At 41.2% G+C, this 22,460-nt stretch overlaps 1 protein-coding gene across 3 annotated transcripts in view; it reads left to right on the forward strand.

Moving 5' to 3' along the window:
* The first annotated feature begins 15,771 nt into the window (after window positions 1-15,771).
* TIAM2 (TIAM Rac1 associated GEF 2) overlaps window positions 15,772-22,460 on the forward strand; it is a 488,869-nt gene continuing 482,180 nt past the window's right edge. For all 3 annotated transcript variants that reach the window (XM_056567049.1, XM_056567046.1, XM_056567048.1), the window contains exon 1: window positions 15,772-15,964. The gene's annotated coding sequence lies outside the window, so the exon portion shown is untranslated. The remainder of the gene's footprint in view (window positions 15,965-22,460) is intronic.

Genomic DNA, 22,460 nt, shown 5'->3' on the forward strand with positions numbered 1-22,460 from the left:
AATCGAGCTTCTCCAATAGTCTCGGATTTAATCCATCAATTTCTTCTCAAAAGAGCTTTAGAAGAAGTTCCAGTAGCCGAGCAAGGGAAGGGGTTCTACTCCCCCATCTTTGCGGTACCCAAGTCCAGCGGCGACTGGAGGTTAGTCATAGACTTGTCAGATCTCAACAAATTCTTTGTGAAGAAGCGGTTCAAAATGGAATCGATAAAGTCGGCTGTTCTAGACATCCAGAAAGGGGACTATATGGCATCACTGGACCTCCAGGATGCATATCTGCATATTCCAGTCCGACCATCTCACCGCAGGTTTCTTCGCATAGCAGTGAAGAGTCAAGGTAACGTCAGACACCTTCAATTTACCTGTATTCCCTTCGGGATAACGTCAGCACCCAGAGTCTTCACGAAAGTCGTCGTGGTCCTGGTAGCCCATCTGAGACTATTGGGCATTCATGTGACACCGTACCTGGACGACTGGCTTATCAAAGCCCGGTTGAAACAACTCCTCATCAGCCATCTTCAGGTAGTGATAGAAGTCCTGAACGACCATGGGTTTCTCATAAACTACAACAAGTCACACTTAATACCCACTCAGAGAATTACCTTTCTGGGATTTATAGTGGACTCCAACCGGATGAGGTTGTTCTTATCGGAAGAGATGTCAACCAACATTCTATATAAACAAGCAGGGTGGCACCAGGAGCTGAGAACTTCAGAAGTTATGTGCATGAATGATGAGCTGGGCAGAGAAGAATCTGCTCTCCATCTCAGCAGTCCACATAAGAGGTGTACAGAACTGCAGGGCCGATTGGCTAAGCAGGAAGAAAATCTTGCCGGGAGAATGGGGTCTCAACCCGAAGGTCTTCCGTATGTTGGTGAAGAAATGGGGCCAACGCCAACGATGGATGTCTTCGCCTCTCAAGAGAACAAGAAACTGCCACAGCTCTCTCTCTCCAGCGGGTCACCCCTTCGCAGTAGACGGCCTGTCGGTAACTTGGAGGGGGAAGTTTATCTATGCCTTCCCTCCCCTTCCGTTAATTCCTCGGGTGCTCAGGAAGATCTTCGACGAGCAAGTCCATGCAATAGTGATCATGCCCTTCTGGCCACGACGGGCATGGTTTCAACTCGCCTGGGAAACATCGAAAGGAGACTTCCTCAAGCTCCCTCCGATAGAAGATCTCCTACAAGGAGGCCTCCTTCACCCAGACCCAGGCAGCCTAGACCTGACGGCATGGAATTTGAACGCCTAGGGTTAGAAGAGCAAGGCTTTGCCTCCAGTGTGATCGATACATTGATGGCTTCCAGAAAACCGTCTACGGTTAAAATGTATGCAAGAATATGGCACCTCTATTCAGGTTGGTGTTCTAGGAAACAGCTGAATCCTTCTGAAACAACCACTCTTTTACTCTTCCTTCAGGAAGGGTTTGAAAAAGGCCTGAAGCCCAACACCCTAAAGGTGCAGGTTACAGCGATCAATGCACATCTGAATGGTCTTTTCTCAAACTCCAGCATCGTCTCCAGATTCTTCAGGGCTCTGAGGAAATTACAACCACCGTATTGTCACCCATTACCATCTTGGGATTTACCGTTGGTCCTAAAAAGACTGTGTAGAGATCCGTTTGAACCACTACATTCCACATCCCTGAAATGGCTTTCCCTGAAAACACTCTTTTTGATTGCAATCACCTCAGCCAGGCGGATTGGCAAACTACAAGCCTTATCATGTAGAGCGCCATACTTGAGAGTCCTACCCAATGCAGTAATCCTCAGAACAATGCCAGGTTTTCTTCCCAAGGTTCCATCAGTCCAAAACCTGAACCAGGAGTTGGTCCTACCAGCATTGCTGGAGAAGGATGGTGAAGATCTATACCTCCTAGATGTGAGAAGAGCGGTTCTGATGTACCTAGAAAGGATCTCTTTGTTTAGATCATCCGAAGCCTTCTTTGTCCTATATCAAGGTGAGAAGAAAGGAAGGAAAGCTAGCAAAGCCTCCTTGGCCAGATGGGTCAGAGACACGATTCGGTGTTGCTACGAGTTTGAAGGTTCAACGTCACTGTCACGATGCCGGCTGGCAGGTAGTGGATCCTCTGTGTCAGAGAGGGATTGGCGAGGACCGCGCTAGTGGACCGGTTCTAAGTCACTACTGGTTTTCACCAGAGCCCGCCGCAAAGCGGGATGGTCTTGCTGCGGCGGTAGTGACCAGGTCGTATCCACTAGCAACGGCTCACCTCTCTGACTGCTGATGACAGGCGCGGTACAAGGGAGTAGGCAGAAGCAAGGTCGGACGTAGCAGAAGGTCGGGGGCAGGCGGCAAGGATCGTAGTCAGGGGCAACGGCAGGAGGTCAGGAACACGGACTAGGAACAGACAAGGGAATGCTTTCACTAGGCACAAGTGCAACAAGATCCGGCCCGGGAGTGCAGGGGAAGTGAGGTGATATAGGGAAGTGCACAGGTGGGAGCCAATTAAGCTAATTGGGAAGATTGGACCAGGCACCATCATTGGTGCACTGGCCCTTTAAATCGCAGAGACCCGGCGCGCGCGCGCCCTAGGGAGCGGGGCCGCGCGCGCCGGGACAGGACCGAGGGAGAGCGAGTCAGGTACGGGGACCGGGGTGCGCATCGCGAGCGGGCGCTATCCGCATCGCGAATCGCATCCCGGCTGAAGGCGGGACCGCAGCGCACCCGGTCAGTGGATCTGACCGGGGCGCTGCAACAACGAAGATGAGGCGAGCGCTCCGGGGAGGAACGGGGACCCGGAGCGCTCGGCGTAACAGTACCCCCCCCCTTGGGTCTCCCCCTCTTCTTGGGGCCAAAGAACCTGAGGAAAAAAAACTCAATTTTTCCGTGATGAGGTCCGATGCAAATTAGGAGGGGTTCTGTGTGGAAACGTACGAGACAGTCCAATCTTTTATTGTAAAAACAATAGATGTAGAGGGGTCTGGCGAGACTGGTCACAGGAACGTAGAACCTGTTGATGAGAGAGGCCAAAAAAAATTTTCCTGCAGATCCGGAATCCAAGAAGAGCATAGTAGAGAAGGAGAAGGTAGAGGCAGATATCCGCACAGGCACAGAAAGGCGTGGAGAAGCAGAGTTGACATCAAGAACTGTGTCACCTTTGTGCGGAGTCAGCGTACGTCTTTCCAGGCGGGGAGGACGGATAGGACAATCCTTCAGGAAGTGTTCGGTACCGGCATAGTACAGGCAAAGATTCTCCATGCGGCGTCGTGTCCTCTCTTGAGGTGTCAAGCAAGACCGGTCAACTTGCATAGCCTCCGCGGCGGGAAGCACAGGAACAGATTGCAGAGGACCAGAGGAGAGAGGAGCCGGAGAGAAAAAACGCTTCGTGCGAACAAAGTCCATATCCAGGCGGAGCTCCAGACGCCATCCGGAAGAACGCATGTCAATGCGAGTGGCTAGATGAATGAGTTCATGTAGGTCAGCAGGAGTCTCTCGTGCGGCCAGAACATCTTTAATGTTGCTGGATAGGCCTTTTTTAAAGGTCGCGCAGAGAACCTCACTATTCCAGGACAACTCGTAAGCAAGAGCACGGAACTGAATGGCGTACTCGCCAACGGAAGAAACACCCTGGGCCAGGTTCAGCAGGGCAATCTCGGCTGAAGAAGCTCGGGCAGGTTCCTCAAAGACACTTCGAATTTCCGAGAAGAAGGAGTGTACAGAGGCAGTGACGGGGTCATTGCGGTCCCAGAGCGGTGCGGCCCATGACAGGGCTTTTCCAGACAGAAGGCAGAACACGAAAGCCACCTTAGACCTTTCAGTAGGAAACTGGTCCGACATCATCTCCAAGTGCTGGGAACATTGCGAAAGAAAGCCACGGCAATACTTAGAGTCCCCATTAAATTTGTCCGGCAAGGACAGGCGGAGGCTAGGAGTGGCCACTCGCTGCGGAGGAGGTGCAGGAGCTGGCGGAGGAGAAGATTGCTGGAGAAGTTGCGACTGAAGTTGGTGCGAAATGGTGGACATTTCCGACAGCTGACGGGTTAGAAGGGCGATCTGTCGGGCTTGCTGGGCGGCCACCGTGGTGAGGTCAGCGACAACTGGCAGAGGAACTTCAGCGGGATCCATGGCCGGATCTACTGTCACGATGCCGGCTGGCAGGTAGTGGATCCTCTGTGTCAGAGAGGGATTGGCGAGGACCGCGCTAGTGGACCGGTTCTAAGTCACTACTGGTTTTCACCAGAGCCCGCCGCAAAGCGGGATGGTCTTGCTGCGGCGGTAGTGACCAGGTCGTATCCACTAGCAACGGCTCACCTCTCTGACTGCTGATGACAGGCGCGGTACAAGGGAGTAGGCAGAAGCAAGGTCGGACGTAGCAGAAGGTCGGGGGCAGGCGGCAAGGATCGTAGTCAGGGGCAACGGCAGGAGGTCAGGAACACGGACTAGGAACAGACAAGGGAACGCTTTCAACTGTCACGATGCCGGCTGGCAGGTAGTGGATCCTCTGTGTCAGAGAGGGATTGGCGAGGACCGCGCTAGTGGACCGGTTCTAAGTCACTACTGGTTTTCACCAGAGCCCGCCGCAAAGCGGGATGGTCTTGCTGCGGCGGTAGTGACCAGGTCGTATCCACTAGCAACGGCTCACCTCTCTGACTGCTGATGACAGGCGCGGTACAAGGGAGTAGGCAGAAGCAAGGTCGGACGTAGCAGAAGGTCGGGGGCAGGCGGCAAGGATCGTAGTCAGGGGCAACGGCAGGAGGTCAGGAACACGGACTAGGAACAGACAAGGGAACGCTTTCACTAGGCACAAGTGCAACAAGATCCGGCCCGGGAGTGCAGGGGAAGTGAGGTGATATAGGGAAGTGCACAGGTGGGAGCCAATTAAGCTAATTGGGAAGATTGGACCAGGCACCATCATTGGTGCACTGGCCCTTTAAATCGCAGAGACCCGGCGCGCGCGCGCCCTAGGGAGCGGGGCCGCGCGCGCCGGGACAGGACCGAGGGAGAGCGAGTCAGGTACGGGGACCGGGGTGCGCATCGCGAGCGGGCGCTATCCGCATCGCGAATCGCATCCCGGCTGAAGGCGGGACCGCAGCGCACCCGGTCAGTGGATCTGACCGGGGCGCTGCAACAACGAAGATGAGGCGAGCGCTCCGGGGAGGAACGGGGACCCGGAGCGCTCGGCGTAACAGTCACCTCTTTGACTAAGAGCTCACTCAACGCGCTCAACGGCAACCTCCTGGGCGGAGAAGTTCCACGTTCCTTTAGACCAAATTTGCCGGGCGGCAACCTGGGCGTCACCGACGACCTTCATGAAGCACTATCGGCTGGACATCTCTGCCTCTGAGGGGTCAGCTTTTGGTACAAGTGTGATTCAAGGAGCTGGTAGTATTTAGTTCCCTCCCTGTTATCTTTTGTTACCTGGACTGCTTTACAAGTCCCATGGTGTGCCGCAGTAGGACGATCAGGAAGTAGGAAATTTGTTCCTTACCTGAAATTTCCTTTTCCTGGAGTCCATAGGCGGCACAACTTTATCCCTCCCTAAATAAATTTCTTTATTGCTGCATACTATACGAGTGTTCCCTGTTTTGTAGGGTCTTTTGTACCCTAGCTAGGAGTTGTCTAATCACTAATTATGCCTAATTACCTTGTTTCTGTATTAGCATACTGCTTACTAACTCTTCTGTTTCTGGGGTTAGAAGGAAAGTTAACCCATGGTGTGCCGCCTATGGACTCCAGGAAAAGGAAATTTCAGGTAAGGAACAAATTTCCTACATACAGACACTGTGAGGAGCTCCATATATAAAGTATATACACACTGTGAGAAGCTCCATATATAAAGTATATACAGACACTGTGAGGAGCTCCATATGTAAAGTCTATATACACACTGTTAGGATCTCCATATATAAAGTATATACACACTGTGAGGAGCTCTATTTATAAAGTATATACAGACACTGTGAGGATCTCCATATATAAAGTATATACACACTGTGAGAGGCTCCATATATAAAGTATATACACACTGTGAGGAGCTCCATATATAAAGTATATACAGACACTGTGAGGATCTCCATATATAAAGTATATACACACTGTGAGAAGCTCTATATATAAAGTATATACAGACACTGTGAGAAGCTCCATATCTAAAGTATATACATACACTGTGAGGAGCTCCATATATAAAGTATATACATACACTGTGAGGAGCTCCATATATAAAGTATATACACACTGTGAGAAGCTCCATATATAATGTATATGCAGACACTGTGAGGATCTCCATATATAAAGTATATACACACTGTGTGAAGCTCCATATATAAAGTATATACAGACACTGTGAGGATCTCCATATATAAAGTATATACATACACTGTGAGGAGCTCCATATATAAAGTATATACAGACACTGTGAGGAGCTCCATATATAAAGTATATACATACACTGTGAGGAGCTCCATTTATAATGTATATACAGACACTGTGAGGAGCTCCATATATAAAGTATATACAGACACTGTGAGAAGCTCCATATATAAAGTATATACAGACACTGTGAGGAGCTCCATATATAAAGTATATACACACTGTGAGAAGCTCCATATATAAAGTATATACAGACACTGTGAGGAGCTCCATATGTAAAGTCTATATACACACTGTTAGGATCTCCATATATAAAGTATATACACACTGTGAGGAGCTCTATTTATAAAGTATATACAGACACTGTGAGGATCTCCATATATAAAGTATATACACACTGTGAGAGGCTCCATATATAAAGTATATACACACTGTGAGGAGCTCCATATATAAAGTATATACAGACACTGTGAGGAGCTCCATATATAAAGTATATACACACTGTGAGAAGCTCCATATATAAAGTATATACACACTGTGAGGAGCTCCATATATAAAGTATATACAGACACTGTGAGGATCTCCATATATAAAGTATATACACACTGTGAGAAGCTCTATATATAAAGTATATACAGACACTGTGAGAAGCTCCATATCTAAAGTATATACATACACTGTGAGGAGCTCCATATATAAAGTATATACATACACTGTGAGGAGCTCCATATATAAAGTATATACACACTGTGAGAAGCTCCATATATAATGTATATACAGACACTGTGAGGATCTCCGTATGTAAAGTATATACACACTGTGTGAAGCTCCATATATAAAGTATATACAGACACTGTGAGGATCTCCATATATAAAGTATATACATACACTGTGAGGAGCTCCATATATAAAGTATATACAGACACTGTGAGGAGCTCCATATATAAAGTATATACATACACTGTGAGGAGCTCCATTTATAATGTATATACAGACACTGTGAGGAGCTCCATATATAAAGTATATACAGACACTGTGAGAAGCTCCATATATAAAGTATATACAGACACTGTGAGGAGCTCCATATATAAAGTATATACAGACACTGTGAGGCGCTCCATATATATATATATATATATATATATATATATATAGTATATACAGACACTGTGAGGAGCTCCATATATAAAGTATATACATACACTGTGAGGAGCTCCATATATAAAGTATATACAGACACTGTGAGGAGCTCCATATATAAAGTATATACACACTGTGAGAAGCTCCATATAAAGTATATACACACTGTGAGGAGCTCCATATATAAAGTATATACATACACTGTGAGGAGCTCCATATATAAAGTATATACAGACACTGTGAGGAGCTCCATATATAATGTATATACATACACTGTGAGGAGCTCCATATATAAAGTATATACACACTGTGAGGAGCTCCATATATAAAGTATATACAGACACTGTGAGGAGCTCCATATATAAAGTATATACAGACACTGTGAGGAGCTCCATATATAAAGTATATACAGACACTGTGAGGAGCTCCATATATAAAGTATATACACACACTGTGAGGAGCTCCATATATAAAGTATATACATACACTGTGAGGAGCTCCATATATAAAGTATATACAGACACTGTGAGGAGCTCCATATATAAAGTATATACATACACTGTGAGAAGCTCCATACATAAAGTATATACACACACTGTGAGGAGCTCCATATATATAGTACATACATACACTGTGAGGAGCTCCATACATAAAGTATATACATACACTGTGAGGAGCTCCATATATATATAGTACATACATACACTGTGAGGAGCTCCATATGTAAAGTCTATATACACACTGTTAGGATCTCCATATATAAAGTATATACACACTGTGAGGAGCTCTATTTATAAAGTATATACAGACACTGTGAGGATCTCCATATATAAAGTATATACACACTGTGAGAGGCTCCATATATAAAGTATATACACACTGTGAGGAGCTCCATATATAAAGTATATACAGACACTGTGAGGAGCTCCATATATAAAGTATATACACACACTGTGAGGAGCTCCATATATAAAGTATATACATACACTGTGAGGAGCTCCATATATAAAGTATATACAGACACTGTGAGGAGCTCCATATATAAAGTATATACATACACTGTGAGAAGCTCCATACATAAAGTATATACACACACTGTGAGGAGCTCCATATATATAGTACATACATACACTGTGAGGAGCTCCATACATAAAGTATATACATACACTGTGAGGAGCTCCATATATATAGTACATACATACACTGTGAGGAGCTCCATATGTAAAGTCTATATACACACTGTTAGGATCTCCATATATAAAGTATATACACACTGTGAGGAGCTCTATTTATAAAGTATATACAGACACTGTGAGGAGCTCCATATATATAGTACATACATACACTGTGAGGAGCTCCATATGTAAAGTCTATATACACACTGTTAGGATCTCCATATATAAAGTATATACACACTGTGAGGAGCTCTATTTATAAAGTATATACAGACACTGTGAGGATCTCCATATATAAAGTATATACACACTGTGAGAGGCTCCATATATAAAGTATATACACACTGTGAGGAGCTCCATATATAAAGTATATACAGACACTGTGAGGCGCTCCATATATATATATATATATATATATATATATATATATATATAGTATATACAGACACTGTGAGGAGCTCCATATATAAAGTATATACATACACTGTGAGGAGCTCCATATATAAAGTATATACAGACACTGTGAGGAGCTCCATATATAAAGTATATACACACTGTGAGAAGCTCCATATAAAGTATATACACACTGTGAGGAGCTCCATATATAAAGTATATACATACACTGTGAGGAGCTCCATATATAAAGTATATACAGACACTGTGAGGAGCTCCATATATAATGTATATACATACACTGTGAGGAGCTCCATATATAAAGTATATACACACTGTGAGGAGCTCCATATATAAAGTATATACAGACACTGTGAGGAGCTCCATATATAAAGTATATACAGACACTGTGAGGAGCTCCATATATAAAGTATATACAGACACTGTGAGGAGCTCCATATATAAAGTATATACACACACTGTGAGGAGCTCCATATATAAAGTATATACATACACTGTGAGGAGCTCCATATATAAAGTATATACAGACACTGTGAGGAGCTCCATATATAAAGTATATACATACACTGTGAGAAGCTCCATACATAAAGTATATACACACACTGTGAGGAGCTCCATATATATAGTACATACATACACTGTGAGGAGCTCCATACATAAAGTATATACATACACTGTGAGGAGCTCCATATATATAGTACATACATACACTGTGAGGAGCTCCATATGTAAAGTCTATATACACACTGTTAGGATCTCCATATATAAAGTATATACACACTGTGAGGAGCTCTATTTATAAAGTATATACAGACACTGTGAGGATCTCCATATATAAAGTATATACACACTGTGAGAGGCTCCATATATAAAGTATATACACACTGTGAGGAGCTCCATATATAAAGTATATACAGACACTGTGAGGATCTCCATATATAAAGTATATACACACTGTGAGAAGCTCTATATATAAAGTATATACAGACACTGTGAGAAGCTCCATATCTAAAGTATATACATACACTGTGAGGAGCTCCATATATAAAGTATATACATACACTGTGAGGAGCTCCATATATAAAGTATATACACACTGTGAGAAGCTCCATATATAATGTATATACAGACACTGTGAGGATCTCCATATATAAAGTATATACATACACTGTGAGGAGCTCCATATATAAAGTATATACAGACACTGTGAGGAGCTCCATATAAAGTATATACATACACTGTGAGGAGCTCCATTTATAATGTATATACAGACACTGTGAGGAGCTCCATATATAAAGTATATACAGACACTGTGAGAAGCTCCATATATAAAGTATATACAGACACTGTGAGGAGCTCCATATATAAAGTATATACACACTGTGAGAAGCTCCATATATAAAGTATATACAGACACTGTGAGGAGCTCCATATGTAAAGTCTATATACACACTGTTAGGATCTCCATATATAAAGTATATACACACTGTGAGGAGCTCTATTTATAAAGTATATACAGACACTGTGAGGATCTCCATATATAAAGTATATACACACTGTGAGAGGCTCCATATATAAAGTATATACACACTGTGAGGAGCTCCATATATAAAGTATATACAGACACTGTGAGGAGCTCCATATATAAAGTATATACACACTGTGAGAAGCTCCATATATAAAGTATATACACACTGTGAGGAGCTCCATATATAAAGTATATACAGACACTGTGAGGATCTCCATATATAAAGTATATACACACTGTGAGAAGCTCTATATATAAAGTATATACAGACACTGTGAGAAGCTCCATATCTAAAGTATATTCATACACTGTGAGGAGCTCCATATATAAAGTATATACACACTGTGAGAAGCTCCATATATAATGTATATACAGACACTGTGAGGAGCTCCATATATAAAGTATATACACACTGTGTGAAGCTCCATATATAAAGTATATACAGACACTGTGAGGATCTCCATATATAAAGTATATACATACACTGTGAGGAGCTCCATATATAAAGTATATACATACACTGTGAGGAGCTCCATTTATAATGTATATACAGACACTGTGAGGAGCTCCATATATAAAGTATATACAGACACTGTGAGAAGCTCCATATATAAAGTATATACATACACTGTGAGGAGCTCCATATATAAAGTATATACAGACACTGTGAGGCGCTCCATATATATATATATATATATATATATATAGTATATACGGACACTGTGAGGAGCTCCATATATAAAGTATATACATACACTGTGAGGAGCTCCATATATAAAGTATATACATACACTATGAGGAGCTCCATATATAAAGTATATACATACACTGTGAGGAGCTCCATATATAAAGTATATACACACTGTGAGGAGCTCCATATATAAAGTATATACAGACACTGTGAGGAGCTCCATATATAAAGTATATACAGACACTGTGAGGAGCTCCATATGTAAAGTATATACAGACACTGTGAGGAGCTCCATATATAAAGTATATACACACACTGTGAGGAGCTCCATATATAAAGTATATACAGACACTGAGGAGCTCCATATATAAAGTATATACACACACTGTGAGGAGCTCCATATATAAAGTATATACATACACTGTGAGGAGCTCCATATATAAAGTATATACAGACACTGTGAGGAGCTCCATATATATAGTACATACATACACTGTGAGGAGCTCCATATATAAAGTATATACATACACTGTGAGAAGCTCCATACATAAAGTATATACATACACTGTGAGGAGCTCCATATGTAAAGTCTATATACACACTGTTAGGATCTCCATATATAAAGTATATACACACTGTGAGGAGCTCTATTTATAAAGTATATACAGACACTGTGAGGATCTCCATATATAAAGTATATACACACTGTGAGAGGCTCCATATATAAAGTATATACACACTGTGAGGAGCTCCATATATAAAGTATATACAGACACTGTGAGGAGCTCCATATATAAAGTATATACACACTGTGAGAAGCTCCATATATAAAGTATATACACACTGTGAGGAGCTCCATATATAAAGTATATACAGACACTGTGAGGATCTCCATATATAAAGTATATACACACTGTGAGAAGCTCTATATATAAAGTATATACAGACACTGTGAGAAGCTCCATATCTAAAGTATATTCATACACTGTGAGGAGCTCCATATATAAAGTATATACATACACTGTGAGGAGCTCCATATATAAAGTATATACACACTGTGAGAAGCTCCATATATAATGTATATACAGACACTGTGAGGAGCTCCATATATAAAGTATATACACACTGTGTGAAGCTCCATATATAAAGTATATACAGACACTGTGAGGATCTCCATATATAAAGTATATACATACACTGTGAGGAGCTCCATATATAAAGTATATACAGACACTGTGAGGAGCTCCATATATAAAGTATATACATACACTGTGAGGAGCTCCATTTATAATGTATATACAGACACTGTGAGGAGCTCCATATATAAAGTATATACAGACACTGTGAGAAGCTCCATATATAAAGTATATACAGACACTGTGAGGAGCTCCATATATAAAGTATATACAGACACTGTGAGGCGCTCCATATATATATATATATATATAGTATATACGGACACTGTGAGGAGCTCCATATATAAAGTATATACATACACTGTGAGGAGCTCCATATATAAAGTATATACATACACTATGAGGAGCTCCATATATAAAGTATATACATACACTGTGAGGAGCTCCATATATAAAGTATATACACACTGTGAGGAGCTCCATATATAAAGTATATACAGACACTGTGAGGAGCTCCATATATAAAGTATATACATACACTGTGAGGAGCTCCATATATAAAGTATATACAGACACTGTGAGGAGCTCCATATATAAAGTATATACACACACTGTGAGGAGCTCCATATATAAAGTATATACATACACTGTGAGGAGCTCCATATATAAAGTATATACAGACACTGTGAGGAGCTCCATATATAAAGTATATACATACACTGTGAGAAGCTCCATACATAAAGTATATACACACACTGTGAGGAGCTCCATATATATAGTACATACATACACTGTGAGGAGCTCCATATATAAAGTAGATACATACACTGTGAGGAGCTCCATATATAAAGTATATACAGACACTGTGAGGAGCTCCATATATAAAGTATATACAGACACTGTGAGGAGCTCCATATATAAAGTATATACACACTGTGAGGAGCTCCATGTATAAAGTATATACAGACACTGTGCGGATCTCCATATATAAAGTATATACACACTGTGAGAAGCTCCATATATAAAGTATATACACACTGTGAGGAGCTCCATATATAAAGTATATACAGACACTGTGAGAAGCTCCATATCTAAAGTATATACATACACTGTGAGAAGCTCCATACATAAAGTATATACATACACTGTGAGGAGCTCCATATATATAGTACATACATACACTGTGAGGAGCTCCATATATAAAGTATATACAGACACTGTGAGGAGCTCCATATATAAAGTATATACATACACTGTGAGGAGCTCCATACATAAAGTATATACACACACTGTGAGGAGCTCCATATATATAGTACATACATACACTGTGAGGAGCTCCATATATAAAGTATATAAAGACACTGTGAGGAGCTCCATATATAAAGTATATACATACACTGTGAGGAGCTCCATATGTAAAGTCTATATACACACTGTTAGGATCTCCATATATAAAGTATATACACACTGTGAGAAGCTCCATATATAAAGTATATACACACTGTGAGGAGCTCCATATATAAAGTATATACCAGACACTGTGAGGAGCTCCATATATAAAGTATATACATACACTGTGAGAAGCTCCATACATAAAGTATATACATACACTGTGAGGAGCTCCATATATATAGTACATACATACACTGTGAGGAGCTCCATATATAAAGTATATACAGACACTGTGAGGAGCTCCATATATAAAGTATATACATACACTGTGAGGAGCTCCATATATAAAGTATATACATACACTGTGAGGAGCTCCATATATAAAGTATATACATACACTGTGAGGAGCTCCATATATAAAGTATATACATACACTGTGAGGAGCTCCATATATATAGTACATACATACACTGTGAGGAGCTCCATATATAAAGTATATACAGACACTGTGAGGAGCTCCATATATAAAGTATATACATACACTGTGAGAAGCTCCATACATAAAGTATATACACACACTGTGAGGAGCTCCATATATATAGTACATACATACACTGTGAGGAGCTCCATATATAAAGTAGATACATACACTGTGAGGAGCTCCATATATAAAGTATATACAGACACTGTGAGGAGCTCCATATATAAAGTATATACAGACACTGTGAGGAGCTCCATATATAAAGTATATACACACTGTGAGGAGCTCCATATATAAAGTATATACAGACACTGTGCGGATCTCCATATATAAAGTATATACACACTGTGAGAAGCTCCATATATAAAGTATATACACACTGTGAGGAGCTCCATATATAAAGTATATACAGACACTGTGAGAAGCTCCATATCTAAAGTATATACATACACTGTGAGAAGCTCCATACATAAAGTATATACATACACTGTGAGGAGCTCCATATATATAGTACATACATACACTGTGAGGAGCTCCATATATAAAGTATATACAGACACTGTGAGGAGCTCCATATATAAAGTATATACATACACTGTGAGGAGCTCCATACATAAAGTATATACACACACTGTGAGGAGCTCCATATATATAGTACATACATACACTGTGAGGAGCTCCATATATAAAGTATATACAGACACTGTGAGGAGCTCCATATATAAAGTATATACATACACTGTGAGGAGCTCCATATGTAAAGTCTATATACACACTGTTAGGATCTCCATATATAAAGTATATACACACTGTGAGAAGCTCCATATATAAAGTATATACACACTGTGAGGAGCTCCATATATAAAGTATATACCAGACACTGTGAGGAGCTCCATATATAAAGTATATACATACACTGTGAGAAGCTCCATACATAAAGTATATACATACACTGTGAGGAGCTCCATATATATAGTACATACATACACTGTGAGGAGCTCCATATATAAAGTATATACAGACACTGTGAGGAGCTCCATATATAAAGTATATACATACACTGTGAGGAGCTCCATATATAAAGTATATACATACACTGTGAGGAGCTCCATATATAAAGTATATACATACACTGTGAGGAGCTCCATATATAAAGTATATACATACACTGTGAGGAGCTCCATATATATAGTACATACATACACTGTGAGGAGCTCCATATATAAAGTATATACAGACACTGTGAGGAGCTCCATATATAAAGTATATACATACACTGTGAGGAGCTCCATATGTAAAGTCTATAAACACACTGTTAGGATCTCCATATATAAAGTATACAGCAGCCTATATGTTACACTGCCTCCACATCCCAGCCTCAGCTCCACACTGTATGCAAATCACTAAGGCTGCGGATTGGTGGAAGGGGCTGCAGGGGGCGTGGTTATACAGGAGGTGTACAGTGTCTCATAGACGTTGCCCAGACACCGAGAGGAGAGGAGAAAGGACGGAGTGTCGTACAGTGCACAATGATATCATAGAAAGCATTACACTACTTCACTGTGTACCAACCGCTACATCTGCATAGAACAAGCTGCGGTACTGCACCAAACAGCTCGGGAAACTTTCTGCCATACACCAGACAGCTGTCCACATCTGGGCGACTGTATAAAGTAAGAGGTAAGTAGAGAATACTCGGAGCACAGAGCTCCCACCCTACTCCCCCTGCATTCCACCTCATAGACTCCATACAGGGCTCCGCAGGAGGGGTCTACAGAGGGGGGACCCTGGGTATCACAGCAGACTACACGGCTTCCACCTATACAGTGCACGTCTAGCAGAGCTCTGTTTGTCACCTTGCAAATTGTTATACCACTATGCTTTGTCTGTAGGTTTTGCATTTGGTACCGTGCATATGCCGTGAGGTAAAAGACACAGTTAGCTCTGCTACATCTGTGTGGTAATGGCTCGTGCGCTTTGTGTGACAGTCCTATTGGAATGGGTTCTGGACTTGTGTACATGATGGGATTTATTGTCTGGGCTGCCATCGCCTCATTTTCTTAGAAGTGTTTCTAGCCTGGCTCTAAATTTAGGCTGGAGAGTTCCCATTTATTTGGATTAGGTTTGCAGCGCCTGCTGCTGTGCCTGGAGTCTGCTCAGTCTATGCTTTCTCAATAAATTACAGCTGTGGCACATCCAAACAAAGAGTGGACGGACAGCAGTGTTTTTCCCAACCTGTGGCTCCCCAGCTGTTGCAAAACTACTACTCCCACCATGGCCTGACTGCTGTTGCAACAGCTGGAGAACCACAGTTTGGGGAACACTATTGTACAGTGTGACTACTTTTCTGTCTAGATATTAACCGCACTGTTTTCCAACCAGGGTGCCTCCAGCTGTTGCAAAACTACAACTCCCAGCATACCCGGACAGCCTTCGGCTGTCCGGGTATGCTGGGAGTTGTAGTTTTGCAAAAGCTTGAGGCACCCTGGTTGGAAAACACTGATTTAGGGTACATTCACACCACGTTTTTGCAATACAGTTCCTGTATCAGGTTTTTGATGAAAAACGGATTCCTCAAAACCCAACTAAACTGTATCAAAACGTGTGTACAAATTTCAACCCGTCTACAGTTAAAAACCGTATTCGGTTTGAAAAATGATGTCCGGTTGCATGCGTTTTGTAAGAAAAAAACGTATACGTTTTTAACTTTTCACTCCATTTTGAATAAAGTTTCACTTGTTTTATTGAAATTCCAAGAAAAAAAACTGTGCAAAGTCAAAAAATGTATGGTGAAAACCGGATGGAACCATACGCACATACGGTTCTGTACAGTTCCCATTGACTCCCATGTTAAAAAAAAAAAAAAAAACGTATACGGTTTAATACAGTTTTTCACCCGGACCAAAAACCGTGGTAGGCTGTGGTTTTGGGTACGGGAAAAAAACTGACAAAACCGTACAGGATGCAATACGGACACAACCTGATGTATCTTTTGGCATATGGTTTTCAATGGAAAGTCAATGCATACGGTTTTCAATACGGTTCCATACGGTTTTCACATTGAAAGCGTTTTCACATTGAAAGCGGTTTTCACATTGAAAGCGTATACGGGAACGGCATTTCAAAAAGGTAGTGTGAATGCACCCTTACCGCCCTTACCGTGTCAGATCTGGGTAATGTATTGGTAATCTAGCAGTACTGGTATAGATGCGTAGTGAGAAACATTTTTATGTATTCATAGGCTTATTGTCGTAGTGTTGGATATAGATGTTCTATCTTCATCATCGCTGCTCCCATTTGGTGCCCAATAACACTAGTGATGACAAGACCCATTGTATTTTTGTTTTCTTATGCTGTCATTGCTGCCAGGTGTTGAACGTTTCATTCCATGCCGTGTATGCCGGTGAATCATAACAGCAACACACTGCATTTTATGTGCTTTGAAGTCAGGCAACCTAAATACCTTAATGCCAATATACTCTGTAATACAATAATAATAACGTCTAATCATTTGGTATCGGCAGTCCAGTGATTTATCTGCAATGCAGCATTTAAAATAACAATAATTAAACCTATGATAACACTATCCGGTGGGTATTAAAGGGGCATTCCACAAGAAATGCCGTAAATGTCTTGCAGATGTGAATCCCTACTCTAGTACTTGCACCTAGCCCTAAAATGGGGCAGGAATGCAGAATAAAGATAAGCGGTCGGTTTACGTAAATCTCATATATCTGAATGGTTGCTATGGAAACAATTTAAAACAGTCCACATCTATCAAACATATATGGTGTATGGTCCTGTGTAGAGCATTCCATTTTACAAACATGACTTTAGGGTATATTTGGCATTCCGGCGGTCATGTCGTGTCTTTATTGTAAGGGTATATTCACCCATAATGGTCGTGTCACACTGCTCGACCTTTACATCTGAATACACCTTAAAGGGGTACTCCACTGGAAAACATTTTCTTTTAAATCAACTGGTGCCAGAAAGTTAAACAGATTTGTAAATTTACTTCTGTTTAAAAATCTTAATCCTTCCGGTACTTATCAGCTGCGGTATACTACAGAGGAAGTTCTTTTCTTTTTGAATTTCCTTTCTGCCTGACCACAGTGCTCTCTGCCGACACCTCTGTCCATTTTAGGAACTGTCCAGAGCAAGAGAGGTTTGCTATGGGGATTTGCTCCTACTACTGGACAGTTCCTAAAATGGACAGAGGTGTCAGCAGAGAGCACTGTGGTCAGACTGAAAAGAAATTTGAAAAGAAAAGAACTTCCTCTGTAATATACAGCAGCTGATATGTACTGGAAGGATTAACATTTTTTAATAGAAGTCGTCATTTACAAATCTGTTTAACTTTCTGGCACCACTTGATTTAAAAAAAAAAAAAATGTTTTCCAGCAGAATACCCCTCTAAGGCCCCACACACATGGGCAAAACCACATGCAACACTGCAACAAGACTTTCTCTGAGCTGTGGTCAGCATGAGGGTTGGGGATTTTAGTGGGATTTTTAGAATGGATCTCCACAAAAAGAAATCAGTGTTAGGGTGGGTTCACACTACGTTTTCCCCCATACGGGAGCGCATACGGCAGGCGGGAGCTAAAACCTCGCGCTCCCGTATGCCTTCGTATGCGCTCCCGTATGTCATTCATTTCAATGAGCCGGCCGGAGTGAAACGTTCGCTCCGGTCAGCTCATTTTTGCGCCGTATGCGCTTTTACAACCGGACCTAAAACCGTGGTTGACCACAGTTTTAGGTCCGGTTGTAAAAGCGCATACGGCGCAAAAATGAGCCGACCGGACCGAACGTTTCACTCCGGCCGGCTCATTGAAATGAATGACATACGGGATCGTATACGAAGGTATACGGGAGCGCGAGGTTTTAGCTCCCCCCTGCCGTATGCGCTCCCGTATGGGGGAAAACATAGTGTGAACCCAGCCTTATATGTATTTGTTAAAGTAAAACCACATGTTTTTTTTTTTTTTTTGCCGGAAATCGGCACAATTTCCATATAAAAACACCACTTATTCCTGTGTGAATATGACTAAAAAGTCTTTTGTTCATCAGGGTATATTCAGATGGTGCAGTTTTGCCGTTTTTTGTTTATGTTTGCTGCATGATTGAGAGCCACTAGTAAAATGAATAAATGTGCTTTTCCTATAAATTTTTAGGGATTCGCGGCAAGTACATGTGAACCACACAATACTGCGTGGTTCTAAGCCACACAACAATAAGGCAGCAAAAAAATCAACATGTGTAAAGCGCCTAGGGGCTGTCACATTCTGCGCAGATTTGATGCACAAGATTTTTTGCTGCAGATTTCAATGTAAACTGAATGACCGAACACAGCTTGAAATCCTGTGCATCAAATCTGCGCAGAATACTGTACGTGTGAATAGACCCTTAGGCTGCATTCACATCAAGTTTGGGCATACAGATCTGGCGGGAGATTATGAAAAAAGGCTGTTGCTGTATTCCTGCCAGACCTGCCGGATTTGGCTGCCGCATGCTCCAAATGTGATGCAAGTGCAGTCAAACTTTTACATTGGAACTTTTTAACCAATTGCTGTAGGCAAATATTTGAGACTTGGTTCAGTCGTTGCAGTAGTGTACAAAGTGACCAAAGAACCCAGTTTTGTGATGTGGTTATTGCTTTGTCTTTTTTTATAGATGAAATTTGTTAAAAATGTTTGTTAAATCAGAGTTATGGGGACCACAATATTTAGGTGCAAGGCAATTTTTGTTTGTTATTTTTTGGAAACAGAACAAAAAACTACACAGTTAGCTGCAAAGTGAAACCATCCCAACCAATTGGAAGGTTAGAATGAAAATGAAAAAAAAAAAAAATGAAAATGGAAATTAAACTTTTTAAATCCAAAACACATGGCAAATCCTAATCTTACCTTCATTTATTTTTAGTTTCTGATAAAAACAGCTCATTCAGAACATGCAAATATCAGTGTTCTAGTGTTCTTATGTTTTTCCCTCTACTAGCTGAGTGCTCTCCTAATAAATACATATTACCAGGTGACAGTATGAGTTACTTTTGGACAGTTTTAAATTAGAGTAATAAAGCGCATTTCTGCTCTGTATAATGACCATGTCTCCTGACCTGACCGCGGATTTGATGACCCGAACCATAATGTTTTCTGATGGAGTGTGATGATTTTGTGTCTTAGACTGAAAATGTGGCCAACATAGTAAGGGTACGTTCACACTACGGAATTCCTGCGGAATTACACGGGCGGAATTCCGCAGTGTGAACTTAACATTAGTGTGAATGGGTCTCCGCAAGACCTGTTCACACTGCGGAATTTCAGCGGCGAACAATTCCGCCGCTTAAACTTTTACGCGCAAAGAAAGAACATGTTCATTCTTTGTGCGGATTCCACGAGCACTGCATAGCTGTCAATGGTGACGGGTCAGTTCCCCGTGGCCCTAGCGCCGAAGTATTTTCAGCGAGCGGAGATTCCGCAGTGTGAACGCACCCTAAAGCTGAATGTTCACAGCACGAATGCTGTACTTCCCAATTATATGTCGGCATCCTTTTGGGATGGTGACATATACTGTGGCGCACAGTAGCAGGTCAACTAGTGACTACATTTGGGCCATGATGGGAGTAGTAGTAGTCCCGGCTGTGCATGACGGATGTAATAACGGGTGAACGGATGAATATGCTCGTTATTTTGACGGACGTTATTCAGCTGTTAGCACCTGTTATTTCATCAGTTATTATACATCCATTTTTACACAGGAAACGGATGTTTAATAATGGATGAATGCTAGGGGGAGATTTATCAAAACCTGTCCAGAAGAAAAGTTGCTAATGTTGTCCATAGCAACCAATCAGATCGCTTCTTTCATTTTTAACAAGGCCTCTGCAAAATGAAAGAAGTGATCTGATTGGTTGCTATGGGCAATTGGGCAACTTTTTCTCTGGACAGGTTTTCATAAATCTCCCCCATAGTGTGAAAGGAGCCTAAGAACCACTCATTTTAGTCATGGGGCTTTTTTTTCTTAGTGTTGAACAAGTTTTACTTTTTACTGTTACCCTTCATTTTACCCCATAATGCATTACAAAACCATAAAAAAAAATGATGGGGCAAAATTGGAAAAATAAATGAAATTGCACAAATTTGTAGGGAACCACACGTTAAAACCATCATAGTGGCTCTGATTTACTAAGAGTTGAGTGTAGTTTTTTTTGTGGGTTTTGATTACCGACAGGTATTTTTCCACAGTATTTACTAAGGTTTCGCTACATTTTGCACTTTTCCCTGCGTTTAGCTTTTTTTTTTTACACGTGCTCTGAACTGTGGGGTTTTCCTCAGCTCAAATCCACTACATTTTCTGTGGAAACATTAATAAATATGTTGGGATTTTTTGTAAATTTCAGGAACACACCCCTTTTTTGGTGACCACGCCTCCTTTCCCCAGCGGCCACAGCCCTTTTTCGGGTTTTCTAAGTAAAATGGAGAGTTGGTCGAGTTTTTCTTTTAAATTTTGGCACAAATTCTGGCGCAGACACAATTTGTGAGTTTACAATAGTAAATCAGGGCCATTATCTTTATTCTGTAAGTCTGATGAATTTAAATACTCTTTGGCATATTTTACAATTTTTAGAAAAAAAATAAAAAAATCTTTGAATTGTCATGTTTTGACATATTTTGTCACCTACAGAACTTGATGAGGGCTAATTTTTTGCATTGCATCATGACCTGTGTTTAACCCCTTAAGGACCAGGCCATTTTACACCTTAGGACCAGAGCGTTTTTTGCACATCTGACCACTGTCACTTTAAACATTAATAACTCTGGAATGCTTTTAGTTATCATTCTGATTCCGAGATAGTTTTTTCGGGACATATTCTATTGTATGATAGTGGTAAAATTTTGTGGCAACTTGCATCCTTTCATGGTGAAAAATCCCAAAATTTGATGAAAAAAATGAAAATTTTGCATTTTTCTAACTTTGAAGCTCTCTGCTTGTAAGGAAAATGGATATTCAAAATACATTTTTTTTTGGTTCACATATACAATATGTCTACTTTATGTTTGCATCATAAAATTGATGAGTTTTTACTTTTGGAAGACACCAGAGGGCTTCAAAGTTCAGCAGCAATTTTCAAATTTTTCACAAAATTTTCAAACTCACTATTTTTCAGTGACCA

This window comes from Hyla sarda, chromosome 3 (genome assembly GCF_029499605.1).
Source record: "Hyla sarda isolate aHylSar1 chromosome 3, aHylSar1.hap1, whole genome shotgun sequence".
Taxonomy (NCBI): Eukaryota; Metazoa; Chordata; class Amphibia; order Anura; family Hylidae; genus Hyla; species Hyla sarda.